A 12,834-nucleotide genomic window follows, 5' to 3' on the forward strand; every position below is an offset into this window, starting at 1 on the left:
TTATCTTAAAAATGATATGTATTGAATTTTGGCTGGGATGTATATTGAAATGATATCACTGAATTTCCTCCCAAATCCTTTAAAGTAGATACTATTATTATTTTCATTTTATAGATGAGGAAACTCAGACTAAAGAAAGGCAAGTAACTTGCCTGAGACTACATATGTAGGAAGAGGAGACCTAGATCAGTCTAACTCAAGGCCAGTGCTCTGAACATTGATTCTAAATTGGTTCTAGTGCAGATGATCAAACAGTAACTGCCCACAATTTACATAATGTGTTCCTTTATACCTTAGCTTATTTCGGCTTCACAATAGCCCTGTGGGCCTGATGATACTATCCCCACTTCACAGATAAGAGGATTGAGGCTCAGAGACCTGGAGGGCCCAACTGCCCTCCTTCTGATGCCTAATGTGCATTGAAGTGAAGCCGAACTCCCTGCTCCCCTAGCCTCTGGCTCCTACAGAAAGCCAGAAGCACTCTTGCAGTAACCTGGGAAGCATCCCATCTTGTCATCTGCTATGTGGTGGGTGGACAGGCAGGAAGGCAGGATTTGACCCTTTGCTCCTATCTGTACCCTCCCTTTTTCTTCCCTTCCCAAGTGTTTATTTTTTTATTAAAACATTTTTTAATTTTTATTTATTTTTATTTTTAGGAGAGAAAGAAAGAGATGAGAAAGAGTGCAACTGGGTGGAGGGGCAGAGAGAGAGGGAGACACAGAATCTGAAGCAGGGTCAAGACTCTGAGCTGTCAGCATAGAGCCCGACATGGGCCTTGGGCTCACAAACCATAAGATCATGACCTGAGCTGAAGTTGGATGCTTAACCAACTGAGCCACCCAGGTGCCCCTCCCCAAGGGTTTATTAAGCTCCTATCATGTCCCTGGTGTTGTGGCTGGGGGGTTCTGTGCATTATTCCCTTAATCACACAGCTACCCCCACGAAGTAATTTGAACCCTCATTGTGCAGAGGAGTCAACCAAGGCTCAGGGCATGCTGGCTTCCCTCCCTCCCAGGACCCAGTGCAGGGCATGCAGGGACTGTAGGGGCCTTGAGAGCCTGTCCTTACAGTTCAGTCCCCTTTCTGGGACACCCTCCATGAACTTCCCAGCCAGAGGTAGATCTTTCAGCTCCTAGAAATGAGGCCATGTTCAGCCTCACTCACAACACCCTTCTCCTCTCCCTTTCTGACTTGCATGGAACTGAGACTCCTTTGGGTCCTGATCCATAAGTGCTCTTGTACCACTGGGACCTCAACGTATAGGTATTATCCAGAGCTCTACTACCTGAATCACTTCATTTATTCCTTACTGCAATCCCATGAGGTAGATCATTATTATTACCATCATTCCCATTTTCCAGATAAGGAAATTGAAGCAAAGGGAGGTAAATGGATTACTCAAGGTCATCAGCTGGTAAGTAGCAGAGCCAGGATTCACATCCAAGCCAGCTGGTGCAGAGCCCCTATCCCGAGCCAATTTCTGAAATTTTCAAGTGCCATCATTAAGGAGCATGGCCTTGATCCTGAGGCAAGAGGAAGTAATTGAGGGGCTTAGTCTAGGGGCGACATAATCTGCTTTGTCTATGAGAATAATCTGTCTGAAGAAGTTTGGTTTAAAATACTAATAGAAGTACTTTTAAAGGCAATAAAAACTCAATGCTCAGGGTTGATGCGAGTATCAGTTGAGATAATGGACAGCACTTTGCAAATTGAGGGGTTGGATGACTGATGAGTGATATTCACACCCCTCTGTGAAAAAGGAAAGAGCAAAATGTCTCAGGCTGATCATTCCCAGGTGCAGAGCCCTAGGTGGGCCAAACCCTGGGAAGTAAGTGGTCAAACTCAGCTGTCCTGGGCTCCTCAATGGTTACTCTTATCCCATCAGTTCCCTGGGGCCAGGCAGAGTTTGCACAAAAGGGAGCTTTAGTTGTAGGCCTTTGCTGTGGCCCTGGGAATCAGTGACAAATTGAATGGGATAATAAGTTAATTAAAGCTCTCTCATATGTGAAGCATCCCAGGGCAGAGGAAAGAGGCTTGGCCAGAGAGTCACACAGGGCACCTGGATTCCTGACCCACAGACTACCTGAGGAACCTCAGGCCGGTCTCCCCCCATCTCTGGGCCTCAGTTTCCCCATCTATACAATAAGGAAATTGGCAAACTTGGTCTCTTAGGGCTGCACCAGTGCTAGTGTTCCAGGAATCTCTAATTAAAACTGTCCCCTGTGTATTAATCTTCTTGTCAAGTTTTAATTAATGGCTGATGGAACCAGAGCAGGCACCAGCTGCCATCCCCCTACTGGGAGGCAAGGGACACCCACAGGATGCTTGACCTGATAATCATCACTAAGTGGCTTCTATCCCCATCTCTCCACCCCAGGCCACCTCTCATAGCTGAATACTTTTTCCACTACACTCCACCACCTAGGGTTTGAGGGCCAGTGTGTGTGTGTGTGTGTGTGTGTGTGTGTGTGTGTGTGTGTGTTTGATGGTGGTAAAGGGTATATATAGCCTTTCTCTCAACTCTGCTACTAACTAGCTCTGTGATCTTGGTTTGTAACTTAACCTCTCTGATCTTCAGTTTCCTCCTCCATTAAATGGGGGATACCATTTGGCTGCAAGTAACAACAAAAAACAACCAAAGTGCCTTCACAATAAGCACATTTATTATCCCACAGAGGAAGTCCTAAAGAAGAGTACTTCAGTGGTTGGTTTACCCAGCACCGGTAACGCCAGTTCTTTCCATCTTTTTGCTCCACCATTCTTAGCTCTTCACTTTTGTCCTTGGACCTGTCCCCTCATGGTCATAAGGTGGCTGTAGGGGCTTTGAGTATTACACACTAATTCAACAAAACCTAAAGACTGAAAGAAGTAACAACCTTGCCTTATGTTCCTTATGACCCCTTTCAGAAATAAGGCAGCCTTCCCCAGAGTCCCACAGCAGCTTTCTGTCTGTGCTTCTCTCATTGGCCAGAATTGTGTCACATACCCAAGCTGAACCCAGCCACATGGCAAAGAGTTTGGCATTATCATGACTGGCTTAGACAAGCATTCTCAACACTGGCTATACAAAAGAATTTCCTGGGGTCCTTTTAAAAAAATACCAGTGCCCAGACTGTACTCAGATCAATTTAATCTCTGGAGGTGGGGCCTGATTACCAGTATCTTTTAAAAGCTCTTCAAGTGAGTCAAACATGCTTATACTAACCAGGATTCAACCTCTGAAGCCCAGCCTTCCACATGCTGGTTCTGATAGAAAAGAAGAAGTAGTGGCAAGTGGCTGTTAGCTACCCACTGTCCACACACACCCTTTGTCTCACATTAGCACCAGAAGTGAGGTTTAATACCATGAAAACATGTGTCCTCCAAAGATTTCCTTCTAAGACCAGCCCTGCCTTTAGAATCTAAGGCTCTCTTAAAGTAGCTGCTTCCAAACCAGGCTACACTGCAGATTATCCTGACATGCTTGTTAAAAATATAGATTCCTGAGCCTACCAAATGGCAATAGAATCAGAATCATTTGGAATAGAGACCAAGAATACCTATATGCTCACATACGTGCACACACAGAAACATGAATTTGTTTATTCCTTAGATGATTCCCAGGCACTTACTTATAGAGTGATGTTTTGGAATGACTACTCTACATGTCTTCCTCATGGGCCTGAAATTGTGCCTGAAAGTCTACCATCAGGGTCACTTTTCTAAGTCATCATCTCTAGTATTGCTGCCCCCCCCCCCATTAACACGTGTTACATTATTGGTTGTTAAGATAAAGGTATTTGGAAAGTCACTGAGAGTCTCTTACTTCAGTTTCCTTTTTCTTTTAATTTTTAATGTTTATTTATTTTTGAGAGAGAGAGAGAGAGAGAGAGAGAGAGAGAGAGAGAGAGAGAGAAAGCATGAGCAGGGAGGGCCAGAGAGAGGAGGAGACACAGAATCTGAAGCAGGCTCCAGGCTCTGAGCTGTCAGCACAGAGTCCGACGCGGGGCTCAAACCTTTCGACCTGAGTCAAAGTCAGACGCCTAACCAACTGAGCCACCCAGGAGTCCCAAGTTTCCCTTTTCTTAAAATGAGGGTAATTATGCTTGCCTCATCGCTAATTAGAAAGGGCCCAGGAGATCACAGAAAGTAGTTTGTCAGCTTGAACATGCCAAAGGGATGATGTGAAACTATCTCTGGATCTGGAGACCAGAGGCCAGTGTTCTATCCTGTTACTGGCTCATTTTCGCCAAGTCCTTCCTACTTTTCAAACGCCCAAACCTCCATTTTATAATTTGCGAAATGTGAAGGGTTGCATACAGGAATAGATTTTTTAAATTATTTTTTTTTCATTGCAGTATAATTAACATACAATGTTTTATTCGCTTTAGAGGTACAACATAGTGATTTGACAGTTCTATACATTCACTGTTCATCAAGAAAAGTTCATTTACCATCTATCAACATACAACATTATTACAATATTATTGGCTATAGTCCCTATTGCTGTACTTTGCATATCTGTGTCTTATTTATTTTATAACTGGAAGTTTGTACCTCTTAATCCCATTTACCTATTTTCTCCTTTCCCCTACCCAAGTCCCCTCTGGCAACTACCAATTTATTCTCTGTATTTGAGACTGTTTTTGATTATTTTGTTTTTTATATTCCACATATGAGTGAAATAATATGGTATATGTCTTTCTCTGCCTATTTCACTTGGCATGATACCCTCTAGGTCCAGCCATGATGTTGCAAATGGCAAAATCTCATTTTCCTTTATGGCTGAGTAATATTCCATTGTATGTATATATATATATATATATATATATATATATATATATATATACCACTTCTTTATCCATTCATCTATTAATGGACACTTGGGTTGCTTCCATATCTTGGCTATTATAAATAATGCTGCAATAAACATAGGAGTGCATATAACTTTTCAAACTAGTGTTTTCATTTTCTTTGCGTAAATACCCAGAAGTGGAATTACTGTATTGTATGGTATTCGTATTTTAAACTTTTCAAGGAAACACCATACTATTTTCCACACTGGCTGTACCAATTTACACTCCTGCCACAGTGTACAAGGGTTCCTTTTCCTCCACATCCTCTCCAACACTTGTTATTTCTTGTCTTCTTTATTTTAGCCATTCTAAAAGGTGGATGGTGATATCCCATTGTGGTTTGATTTGTATTTCTCTGATGATGAGTGATGTTGAGCATCTTTTCATATATCTGTTGGCCATCTGGATGTCTTCCTTGGGAAAATGTCTATTCATGTCTTCTGCCTATTTTTTAATTGGATTATTTGGTTTTTGGGTGTTGAGTTTTATAAGTTCTTTATTTATTTTGGATATTTATCCCTAATCAGATAATTCATGTGCAAATATCTTCTCCCATTCACTAGGTTGCCTTTTTGTTTTGTTGATGGCTTCCTTTGCTGTGCTAAAGCTCTTCATTTTGGTGTAGTCCCAATAGGTTATGTATTTATTTTTTTGTACCATTCTTAATGACAACAAGAAGAACCTCTTTTGCAAAAATAATTCACCAGTTTGGCAAGTTGCCTTGCTGTGTCCTGATAGGTAGTACAGAAGTCATCTGTGTTTGGCATAATGAAGACACAGGAAAAGGGCTGAATTGTGGGGTTCTCTCCAGGGAGAGAAAGGCCTGGGAGATGTCCCTGGTGAGGTCTAGAGAGGGCTGGAATGAATGAGAAAGTTTTCCCATGTCTTGGGATTTCTCTCAGGACCTATGAGGACCTTAGTGTTGCTCACTGGACTTTCCAAAGCTCCTGATCCAGAAGAAGCTTACTGCCTCACTCAGCAGTGGTCTATTGGAAACCTAGGCACTGAGGGGTTTTTGAGGTCTGTAGGTCCCAGCCTAAGCCTAATTTCAGGCCCCAGTGCCCCTGCAGGCCCTGGAGATCCCACTTCCCCACTCCCCTTTGCTCTACATTTAGCTCCAGGTCAGGTGTGGGTTTCTTTTAACCAGCAGGCCTGAGAGTGTCTGTCTGTGGAGCCAAAGGCAATCTAACAAGGAGTTCTTCCATCAGCCGAGTCCAGGCTGGAGCTGGAAAAGACCATGAGTTATCAGGCTACCCAAGATATGGGGTGAGGAGGGAGCCTCTGGATCTGCCAAGGAGACTTGTTCTGAGGCAATCTGAGGACTAGGGGTGAGGGTGGGGATCCAAGATGGGGAATGAGGAATTCTGAGCCTAGTTCTCTGAGTGCCAATCTTTGTGTGACCTTGAACATGACCCTATTCTCTCTGGTCCTCAGTATCCTCACCTGTAGCATAAAGGGGTTGGATTAGAATCCCAGAATCATGGACTCTCAAGTCAAAAGTACCTTTATCAGCTACCTAGTCTCAGCCCATACCCAGAGCTTGACTCCCTTCTGCAGCATCCTTCACAGTGATCGTCCAAATTCTGCTTGCATACCTCCAATGATTGGAAGCTTACTTCCTCCAATGGCATCCTGTTTGATCTCAGCATAGCCACCTGTTAGATGTTTCTTCTGAAATTGGTCTTCCTGTGGCTTCCATGAATGGGTCCTAGCTTTGTCTCCTGGGGCTGTCTTCCCTGTGACAGTTCTTCAGAGGTCCGAATTCAGAGTTCAAGTTCCCTGAGTCTACTCTTCTCCAGACCAAATAGCCCCTTGATTTACAACTATTCTCACTAAGTCTTGTGAGACTCTCTTCATGTGTAGAGCCCATAACTGGACACAGTCCCCCAGGTGGGATCTTGGACCAGAACATCCCCTGGCTCCTTTTACAAGAAATAGTTCATGCAGTTAAACCTAAGATACCATTGGATTTAGTACCTACAGGGTCTCGCCTAGCCTGTGAGCTCTGTGATGGTGGGGGGCTTTTCTGATTCTTTTCTGTTACCCAAGGGCTCAGCCCGGGGCCTTGCTCAGAGTTGGCATCATAGCTTGTGTGTTGAGATAGCTGAGAGAAAGATGCATGTGAGGATGAAGCCCAAACTGGAAGAGTGGGCTGGTCCATGGAAGGGCCTAGATTATGCATATACTTTTAAGCAGCCTCCTTCCATCCCTGCACTAGCTACATTGGCCCACAGGGAGGGCCCAGCATGTGGGCCTTGTGGTACCTGGTGTTCATCACTGCCTGAGCCTCAGGGAAGCTGATATCTGTATCTGCGGCCTCCCAGGACTCCTGGGAGCCCTGCCTTCTCTCACAGCTCTGTGTACAACTTGACAATGCTGTGCACATGTGTGTGTGTGGCTGCTGGAGGTATCCCCTGGTGTCTATAGAAGCAGGAAGAGGAAGCTGTATCCCATCCATTGGCAGGAGTGACCTGTAGATCCATCTGAGGCAGCAAGAAATATGTTCCATCAGTCAGCAGGGGTGTTCCTGGCTGTCTGAGGTGGAGGAGAACAGTGGCTATCACTTGACAGTGGTATTCCCAGCTGTCTTCATGAAGAAGGGGAGACAGCTGCCCTGGCAGGCAGCTGGGGTATCTTGGCCATGCCCACCCTGACATGGTCCATCTCTCACTCTCTCTCTCTCTCTCTGTATGTGTCCTCCTGCCACTCAGCTGTCATCAGCTCCAATCACCTCAAGGGAAGTTGGCCCTGCCAGAGCTCAAGGTCAAGGAAAGGATGCTTCAATTATTCTACCATCATTTTTCAGGGTCCCAGTGAAGTGGGCAAGCCAGTGGTTACTGGCTTCACGGCTGGCTGGAGAGACTGTGCAGGGAAGAACAGGGCAGATGAAGGGAAAGATAGGGAGAGTCATGAAGAAACCCGTGGGCCAACTTGAGCAAAGGGAGCCAGCAGAGACTTTTACAGACACACAGAAAGGGATGGGGCATTTCCAGAGCCAATTCCTGTGGTTGCTAGAGAGGCAAGGGCAAACATGGATTTGGGAGTCAGACAGACCTGGGTTCTAGTCCTTGTTCTGCTATTTCCTGGCTGCCTGGCCATTTTCTGAGCTGTGAAGTGGGGATGTTGTGAAAACACCAGGTCAGGCCCAGGATACACACCTAGGAAATGGAAGGCCCCTCTTGCCATTTCCTTTCTCTAAGGCTGCGAACATGAGGCAGATGGTGGCTTGCAAAGGCAGGAATAGGAACTGCCTTGGGGGTCTCTGAGCCCAGTCCAGAGTGTCTTTTCTCTTAACTTCTTCCCCTTGACTGGGGAACTAGTTGTCATAGAAGATAGGAAGGGGCGATAGGGCAGCAGCCAGAGTCCCTGTGACTCTGTGGCCAGGTCTAGCTTCTTCCTGGGTATTCTTGGCATTCACCACATATGCGATCTTTCTAGGCACATAGCCAGGGGCTAGTGACACACCAACTCCACAGACTAAAAGACTCTTCTTCCATCCCCTTCCCATAGTGGAAGGCAGGCATTGGTGCAGATGAGGAAACTGAAGCTCTGTTTAGTGACTTCAAGGTCACACAGCTATGGGATTGACCCAGAACCAGACCCATTGTCCCTTTAATCCTTATTATCCCCCTACCTCCCTTATCCCACCCCCAGCATCCTAGGCCTCAGCCATGACAGACTGACTACTCATGACCTCCATAATACTTTCTGCATTTTCTTGCCTCTGTGATTCTCCTCAAAGGCTCCTCTGGCCTAGAATGTCCACGGTGCCCTGCCTTGCCCCATCACCCCCACTTCCCCCTACCCCTTCTCCCCTCTGGGCCTGTGAAAATCCTCCTTATTCTTCAAAGCTGTAATGCCTTTTCTGATTCCTGAAAGCTGAAGGATTTCCTGTGTTGCCAGAGGGCTTTGTTTTACTCTTGTCTTATGTTGCTAGTTGCTGCGCCCACAGAACAAGAGAGATCTTGGAGCTCATTGAGGCAAATCCTCTCAGTGAAGGAGCCTAAGAGAACCAGAGAACAGAAGGGGCTCCAATACCTTCCTGCTTTTCTTCCCAACCCTTTGACACTGATTCACAGTCTCTTTTCTGTTGGAGGTCCTCAAGGCTTTAGATCCTCCTCTTGCCCCTCCCCTCCCCTCCCCTCTCCTCCCTTTCTCTCCCTAGGGGAGCTTATCTATGATGAGAACTTAAGGACAATATTTGTAATTGCCTCCAGGTCATCACCACCAGGATGTTCCCTACTATTCACCTCAAATTCAATATGTCACATACTCACCTCAAATTCAATATGTCACAACTAAATCCATCAGGTGCCAACCTATCCAAACCTGCCCTTGTTTCTGTATCCCCTCTCTCAATGGATGGCATCACTACATCTCCACCAGAATCTTGAAGGCATCCTCCAATACCTCCTCCTTGACCCTTGTCACATCCAACTAACCACCAAGTCCTACCCATTCTACCTCCAACACGTGCTGAATTCACTTGCTTCTCTAAAGCTCCGTTGTTACCACCTTGGTCTAGACCTCATCAGCTATTGCCTGGGGTTGCCTCCTTCTTGCCTTCCTGTTTCCATTCTGCCCCTGGGTCTGCCAGCCTATTCACCACAAGATAGTCAGAAGGAATGTTTCAAAATGCAAATCAGACCATGTTAGTGCCATGCTCAGAAACCCCAGGGATAGAGAATAAAATTCAAGAGCCTAAAGGGTCTCACCCTGATTTCCTTCTCCCCTGTCATATTGAATGTACTAGTCTATCTTCTGCTCCTGAACTTTGCCCAGGCTGCTGCTTCTGCCTGAACAGCTGTTCTTTCACCCTTCACGTGGCTAACTCCTTCTTAGCCTTTGGGTCTCAGGTTCTTCATTACTCTGTATGTGTCCTTTAGGACTCAGCTCAAGTGCCACCTTTTCCTGGAAGTTTTTCCAGATTGCTCTTCCCCTCATGTCTGGGTTAGACACCCATCCTGTGGGCTTGGATCCCCTTCCATGACTCTCCCCTGCAGATAGATCTCCTATCACAGCACAGTTCATCATGGATTGTAAATACTTGGGTACTTGTTCATTTCTCCCAATAGACCAGAGGCTGGCAAACTACAGTCTCCAGGCAAACTCTGATCTACTGTCTATTTTTGTAAGTAAAATTTTACTGGAGCACAGCCATGCCTATTCACTTCCATATTGTCTACAGCTGCTTTGACACTATGATGGCAGAGTTGAGTAGTTGTGACAGACCACAAAGCCCCAAATAATCGCTATGTGGCCCTTTATGGAAAAGGTTGCTAACTCCTGCTCTAGATCATCTGCCCCACAAGGACAAGGGTAGTGTCCACCTGGTTAATTGCTGGTTCCTCAGCACCCAACATAATGGCTAGTGGTTGGCAGGTGGTCTAGAAACATTTGCCAACTAGTGCTTAAAGTGCATATGATCACAGGGTAAATCTGCAGCCCACCAACGGTCTCTGCAGCCCCAAGTGGGCTCCAACCTTTGGTCTCTCAATCTGTATCCCCAGGAAACAAGAATGAGGTCAGATTGCCTGTGTATTTCCAGTCTTTCCCAGAGCAGGGCCAGGTCCAGAGGATAAAGAAACTATGTTGCTGTTGGCTACCTGAAGGGCTCAGGGGAGAACAACAGGGCCCTGGGGCTGCCCTGCAGAGGCTACACCCACATCAAAGACGTGCACCTCCACCTTAAGACTGTCCCTGACACTAAGGCAGTGGACCTCAATCAGGGACAACTTTGCCCCCCCCCCCCCCCGGCCCAGGGAATTTTTAACAATGCCTGGAGACATTCCTAGTTATTACATATGAGAAGCTGGAGGGAAGTAGCTGCCAGTGGCACCTAGTGGGTAGAGTCCACGGATGCTGGTAAACATTTTACAAATGCACAGGACATTCCCATACAACAAAAATATACCAGGCTGAAAATGCCAATAATTCTGAGGTTGCGAAATTCTGCTCAAAAGCAAGGGCTTTCACCACTGCATGCCCATTAGAAACACCTGATGCCTGGGCTCCAGCCTAGATCAATTAGAACAGAATCTCTGGGCTGAGACCCAGGCATTAGCACTTTTATAATCTCCTCAGGTGATTCTAATGTGAATCCAGCGCTGAGAACTTCCAGAATAGAACCTACTTTCTGGGAAAAGTTTCCAAAGACGGATCCGCACAGTCCCAAATCACCTAGGACAGTCTTTGCCTCAAACATTTGATCCCACTGATAAGCCCTGGGGGCAGCTGGTCGTTTGAGAAAATCTGCCGCTCTTATGGGGTATCTCTGAGCACTGAGGGGGCAGCAGATCCCTTTTCTCCCCATCCCTCCATGCCTGTCACTGAAGGAGGAGGGGGTGGTGGTGGAGGAGAGGGGAGGGGCTAGGGAGCACAGCTGGTATTCTAATCACCTCCAACCACAAAAATCCATATCAAGCCATCTCTCTCCTTTCTCCCCCTTCCAAGCTGAGCTGTAGAGAGAAGCACTCCCTTCCTGAAAGCAACCTAGAGGCCCTAAGCTGATGTGGAGAGAGGGGCTCAGCAGTGTGGAAGTTGGGGAGGAGGGACAAAAGCTCCTACCTTATTTGGCCCTAGTTTGGAGGATGTGTGTAAAGCTTGTTGTACCTCCTAAATCCAATCAGCTCCTGGGACTGAGCAGGCTCCTTGGCCCTGGAAAGAAGGCACTGGATGAATGAGGGAAGGTAGGTTCCTCTACTATGGGACGAACTTTTCCTCTCCCTCTAAAACAGCAACTCTATGGGGTGTCTGGCTCCCTGATCCTCTCCCCAAGGTGTAACTGGGTACCCATCCCAGAGTGTAGGCCTTCCTCTCCAGGGAGAGTCCCTCACCAGCCTCCACTTTTCTCCTGGGCTAGGCAAGCCCTGATCCCAGTCTAGGCAATTCTAGTCAGAGCTGCTTAGCCACTGAATGCTGGGAGGAAGGGGGGCCTAAAAGAGCATAGCCAGGCTTCCATGGCACTCTCTGAACCAGGAAGACTTCTACAGTTCAGAGGCTGCTGGAATTCAAGATTAGAGAGGCCACAATTCAGCCAGGGTCTGACAGTAAGTAAGCCTGCAAGGAAGTGAGTAAGCTAGGCCAGATCTGGGCTTTGGGGTAGATTCCTGGGGTCTAAGCTGGGAAGTCATTGCCAGAGGGATAGAGCAGAAGCACAAACACAGTGAAGCTGAGCAGCAGATTCTTGCTGCACAGAGTAAATCCTGGCAGGGACTAACTGAAAATGACAGGTGAGGCTCCCAAGACTACTGGAGGGGGAGCAAGATACTAACTGCCCTACTTTGGGGAGGTGAAAAGAAGGCAACTAGGAAGTGATAGGCAGGTGACATTGGAGCCAACCTTGAAGCATAAAGGAGAAATTACAGAAGACAAAGAAGAGTAATCAAGAGGGAGGATACAGTGGAGGCAAATGCCTGGAGGGGTGTTTTATCTGGGACACACTGCATTGGGCCTTAAACACATAGTGTGAGTAGGCCAGACACAGAACTGAGGGCCTCAGTAGGTGTGCTCAGAATGGGAAGGTCTGTGTGTCTGCCCAGATGAGAAACTGACTTCATCCTGATAGTTATGGGGAGCTATGGATGTACTCAAAGCAGGGTAAATGATATAATCGTGTTTGACATTTATGACAGTTCCTCCCATTCTAGTTGGAGGCTGGATTGGAGCATAGGAAGGTCCAAGACCTAAAGGTGGGGAACCATCTGGAGGTCAGTGCAATGGTCTAAGTGTAGGCCCATGTGGATGATGATGGAAGGCAAAAGAAGGCTGAGCTGCTGTGGAGCTATACCACTTGAATATTAGGGTGAGGAAGACTAGACAATCTTCTGGAAACTCACATCATAGTTCCACTTTCTCCTGATAGCTCTTAGGATAAAGTCTGTATTCCTTCCAGTGGCCTCTGAGGCCCAGGTGTCTTGGTGTATAGCCATTTCTCTAGCCTCTTCTACTACCAGGTGTGGCCCCTACTTCCATGTTCTTAGCTTTGGCTCCATATGCA

This window comes from Felis catus, chromosome X (genome assembly GCF_018350175.1).
Source record: "Felis catus isolate Fca126 chromosome X, F.catus_Fca126_mat1.0, whole genome shotgun sequence".
NCBI classification, from domain to species: Eukaryota; Metazoa; Chordata; class Mammalia; order Carnivora; family Felidae; genus Felis; species Felis catus.